This window comes from Physella acuta, unplaced genomic scaffold, assembly GCF_028476545.2.
Source record: "Physella acuta isolate Inbredline_101_S28 unplaced genomic scaffold, ASM2847654v3 ptg002467l, whole genome shotgun sequence".
Taxonomy (NCBI): Eukaryota; Metazoa; Mollusca; class Gastropoda; family Physidae; genus Physella; species Physella acuta.
In genome coordinates this window covers 22,320-28,319 of record NW_026733943.1, presented here as the reverse complement: position 1 = coordinate 28,319, position 6,000 = coordinate 22,320, and positions in this window count along the sequence as shown.

Genomic DNA, 6,000 nt, shown 5'->3' with positions numbered 1-6,000 from the left:
GGCTGGATAAGTCGCGGTGAAGCTTGATTTGAAGTCCGAAGTCGAAGTGTTTAGAACACAATTTTCGCGGTCATTTATACGATTGCTCAGCGTAATTACACCACCAGCTGTCGCACAACAGCTGTTGCATAATGACCTACGTGCTTCGCGGAGCTAACAAAGCGATCGGTAAAATCGATTAACGTGGTAACAGGTGTTCCCACACTTAACGCTGGCTTTGCGATAATTACCATACCCCCCGGTGGGATCGCTTCGCGAACCCACATAAATCATCATGACCCGTCAAATCGAGCGGGGAAACTCGGTGAAGCATAACAAAATTTAATTAGGTGGGACATCATGCTGTGATGGCCCGTGGGTGGAATCAATACATTCCCATTAAAAAATGGGGAGCGCGTGTCAAAAACAAAGGATCGCGGATCGCTAAGTAACAGATGTGGCTGATCGTTATCTTTAATGGCTGTTCTATTTTTGTAACGTTCGTTGTGTTGCTGAATGGTCCCTATACAAAGACTGTTCTAGTACATGCTAGTGTTAGTCTTTTATTTAAAACATACATACAACCAAATAAACAAACCAACAAATTAAACAACAAAGAAAAGAAATATATCAAATAAATAAATAAACAAAAGTAATTAAAATCAAATTACGTAACTAGTTAATAATAATTTAACTAATTATAAAATAAAATAAAATTAAAAATAAACAAAATAAAAAATAATTAAAAAGTAAACAAATAATCAAATTACGTAACTCGTTAATAAAAATTACACAATATAAACAAAGTAATTAAACAATTTAAATCAAACAAATTAAACAATTACGTAATAAAAACACATTAAAATTACGTAACTAGGTCAAAAATTAATTAAAATTTTAAAAACTCATTAAAACTCATTAAAAAACGCATTAAAATTACGTAACTAGGTCAATGATTACGTCACAAGGTCACTAATTACGTCACAAGGTCAATGATTACGTCACAAGGTCACCAAAAGGTGACTCACCCTTCACTCCTCCGCCAACCCCAGTTGGCGTAGTATTTTACTATATGTCTTTGCGCCCTCTGCGCATCCTGCTCACCCACCCTCCACATCCCGATGCGCCAGGCTGGGAGTATTTTGCTATATCTCTTTGCGCCCTCCCCACATCCTGCTCCCGAGTATTTTACTATATGTCATTGCTCCTCCACATCCCCTGCTCCGCCAAAAATGCGGTCCAAAAGCGACCTAATATACTACTCTGGTCTACTCTCTCACGTGACACTTGGGTTGGTCTACTCTCTCACGTGACACTTGGACTGGTCTACTCTCTCACGTGACACTTGGGCTGGTCTACTCTCTCACGTGACACACTGATCTACTCTCTCACGTGACACTTGGACTAGTCTACTCTCTCACGTGACACTTTGACTTGTGTACTCTCTCACGTGACACTTGGACTGGTCTACTCTCTCACGTGACACTTGGACTGGTCTAATCTCTCACGTGACACCAAAGAGTGACATGAGCTCAACAGAACAAAAGAAGCCCCAGGAATGCAGAAAATCTGTAACATGAATTCTATTACCACCATTGTGTACTTGTAACTTCCCTGACAAGCACAGGGAGGTAAATATATTATACAACTTCCTTGTTATGCTCTGATTACTCTGTAACGACCCAAGTTACGGCCCCTGGTGGCCCGCTATCGCTGGCTACCTGGTTTAAAAAGTTGCATCCCAACTTTAAATTCAAAGTTTTATTTTTTTTACGAGCATAAGGTGCAAGTATACTAAAAAAATTTACAGCTTATTTGGATTCAACCAACAAAAACATTCCTACCAAAAATGTGTAAAGTAGTTTTTTTTTTTACCTCTCTCACGGCAGACTTGATAAAAATCAACATCAGATTCAGGAAAAATACTTTTGAAGCCAACTTTCAGTTTGCTCATTTTGCCGTCTGTCAATAGCTCTATAAAAAACGTGTATGTGCGTATTTTGTCAGGAAAATTTTGTTTTTTTCTGTAAACATACAGTAATAAAATGTATGCAGTAAACGAGAGGTTCTCAAACTGTACCGTTAACTGACAAGTTAGACCCAAACGTCATCAAAATTTTCAAAATTTCACGTCTGATTTGACTTGAGTGGGGTGTAAAATGTCTGACACTGTGACGCTCGGGGTGACAAAACTAACTGGTAGAAGAAATGCTTAGGGGGGGGGGGGGGGGGGGGGGGGGGGGAAGAGGGCAGAGGCGTAGCGACCCTTCCCGGCGCCACGGGGACAAACTTTAGATTTGCACCCCCCCCCCCCCCCCACATACTTTTGATTCCCCCCCCCCCCAAACTTTCGATTTGCAACCCCCCCCCTCAAACTTTCGATTACTTTTTCCAACACATTTTGGCGCCCCCTAAGGTCGACGCCCGGGGGTCCCACCTGGCTCCCCATCGCTACGCCTCTGGAAGGGGGAGCTCTTCCCTCAGCTTCCCCCCCCCCCTCACACACACACACAGACTCACACACCCCAGCACTTCTACCAGTTCCACCCCCCCCTCCCTCTCGGACGAAATAGAAAAAAATACAATGTATTTATAATATATATTTTTAACCAGTTTCCGTCCCCGGAAGTGCCCCCCTCCGGAAGTTTTAAGTGCTCCCCACCCCCCGCCCTCCGTCCCCGGAGAAACATGTCTAAAATAAACTCTTACAGTTTTCATGCTGATGGACGAGGATGATAAACATGCTTGATCACTCACCTGATTATAATTAGCGGAAATGCATTAATTACAGCCTTGAAATTATGAAGATCTCCGATACGTAAACATCTCATACCCTTCTGACGTAGACACGAACAGAACATAAACAAAATCTGGAGCTTTAATTTATCAAAAAACTATTATTGTTTTTTTTTTTTTTAATTTAATTTCCAACAAATCGTGACCAGAGTTGTCGGCTCCATCAGACATCCTCCCATACAATGTGTACTCTAATTCCCTCCCTTTCAAATCTCTCCGAGAGTTTTTTCCCTAGCCGTGACTTGCTTCTTTTTAAACATCATTACGTTTTTCTTTTTTTACATTTAGACAAATAAAATCTTCCACATTTGCCCATAAAAACTGAAATGCCGGCTGTGTTTTTATTTCGCTAAGCGTCTTTTTTAATCACGATTAAGTCGTTACGCGGACAAAGTTAATCAGCGGTTCTAATTATGTCGTAATTAGAGCGCTAATTGAAATTAAAAACCGTGCAAGTTTTTACACGTTGATATGTTGACGAAGCATATTACAGAGATAATTATTTCTTGCTCCCGTCATATCGCTATGCCAAATATGTCTCATGAGAACTGGGGTTTCCATTCAATTACTTTCCTCCCCTACCCCTAGATATTATCCATCTATCAATCCCAAACAATTCTCTACCCACCAATCCCAAACATTCCACCCACCAATCCCAAACATTCCTCCACCCATCAATCCCAAACATTCCACCCATCAATCCCAAACATTCCTCCACCCATCAATCCCAAACATTCCTCCACCCATCAATCCCAAACATTCCTCCACCCATCAATCCCAAATATTCCTCCACCCATCAATCCCAAACATTCCTCCACCCATCAATCCCAAACATTCCTCCACCCATCAATCCCAAATATTCCTCCACCCATCAATCCCAAATATTCCTCCACCCATCAATCCCAAACATTCCTCCACCCATCAATCCCAAACATTCCTCCACCCATCAATCCCAAATATTCCTCCACCCATCAATCCCAAACATTCCTCCACCCATCAATCCCAAACATTCCTCCACCCATCAATCCCAAACATTCCTCCACCCATCAATCCCAAACATTCCTCCACCCATCAATCCCAAACATTCCTCCACCCATCAATCCCAAACTCCTCCACCCATCAATCCCAAACATTCCTCCACCCATCAATCCCAAACATTCCTCTTTCCATCAATCCCAAACATTCCTCCACACATCAATCCCAAACATTCCCCCTCCCATCAATCCCAAACATTCCTCCTTACATCAATCCCAATATTTCTGGCATAATGAATAGAGCGATGTGGACGATAAATTAACAAATTTGTCACGAAGACAAACATTTTAAGCTCCATCAAGCTCTACTTCCGGAGTTTCGCCTAGCAGAGCAATGAACTTTTATTTATAGCATTTTAACATGGCCACTTTATTTATGTTTTGTAATGGCCACTGTATTTATAACATTTCAGGTATGGCCATTTTATTACATTTCGTAGTGGCCCCTTATTTTACAACACGTCACCAAGGTATTTTTCTTTCTGTCCCACTCTATCCTTTAGGTGGATGTTCGCAATCAGGGTCTAATTAAGACGTAGTCGGTGACTCTATCCTTTAGGTGGATGTTCGCAATCAGGGTCTAATTAAGACGTAGTCGGTGAATGCCCAAGACAGTAGACTGTAATTATGACTCCGTCAATGTCTGACCATGCCAACAAAATGTAAATATCTAATCATACCAACAAAATATAACTATAACTCCATCAATGTTTGATCATACCAACAAAATGTAACTATGACTCCGTCGATGTATGATTTGGCTTTTGACTTTTACAGCAACGCCTACTTGCATGTTACATCCTTGCGCTATCCATCGATGTATGATTTGGCTCTCTGAATTTAAATATCGTTAAAATGCCGTTTTATTGGTTATGTTTAAAAAAAAAATACCACGTAATTTATGTTTCTACATATGACGGCATCATACAACAATGTAAAATGGAGCCACTTGACCCGGTTCGAACAAAATGCGTCAAGTTAAAAAACATAAAAATGACCTAGATTCTAGCTGATAAATTTTTTTACAAAACAAACAAGAAATTGTGAAATAAATGTAGAGTATGCACTAGTCATGAATGTATTTTTTCGATAACCCTTGAACTAAAACTATATATAAATGAAAACTGGCAATACAACTCCAGGCTATAGCCCACATTTAAATTACCATCTGCGTCATCGATGTTATCTACCATCTCTTGTCGATCTAACACGTCACAGCAAACAATACTTTATTGTCCGCAATAATGACGACACACCACGTTTTCGTTTGTCTTATAGGGGTCTACAATCTTATCTGTAGTTGTTTTTTTTTTTATCTTCCTAAAATACATCTGTGTTGTAGAGCCTATCGTGCTGGCCTGCATCAGAGAATAAGATAAGAATAAGATAAGAGAAATAGACTGCAACAGGCGGTTAAAAATAAGTTTATTGTGCCGCACGTTTTCTCGAATGATGCAAATAAGTTTATTTTTAATTCAACCGTGTTTTTAGACAACGGTTCTCACTCCTGTATACCTACCTTTTATTTGACTGTCAAAAAAAACCACTTGTTGTCATGAAACTGATTCTTCTCAATTTGTATCCTACATTCATCTGCATTAGGAGAATCAAGCGACGCATCTAAGAAAAGAAATGGAGGGGGGGGGGGGGCATTTGTATATATGCACGAATTCCGGGAACAGCTGATAGTATTTTAAAAAGTGATCATAGTGTGCATACGATCTTCACTGTTTGGCTCATCTAACTACTTCTAGTGGTAGTGGCACTGTCTAACGTCAACACTTGTCACGATATTGCGCTTGATACAATTTACAATTGGAATGACTCACTTTCTAAGTATGGATGGGATCACGCCCATTCGATAAGGCTGATTCCCCAAGATTGTTACAGCCACGCCCACTTAACTTTACAGACACGTCTCTCGATTGTTAAATACACGCCCACATCACTTTACAGACACGCCCCTTGATTGTTGAAACACGCCCACTTAACTTTACAGCCACGCCCACTTAACTTTACAGCCACGCCCACTTTACTGCTACAGCCACATCCACCTGTTTGTTGCAAGTCACGCCCTTTTGACTTTTACAGCAACGCCTACTTGCATGTTACATCCTTGCGCTATCCATCAAGTTGGTGGAGAAGAAAAAAAAAATGTTCACACCTTCAAAGTTTTATTTTTGTGACAAGA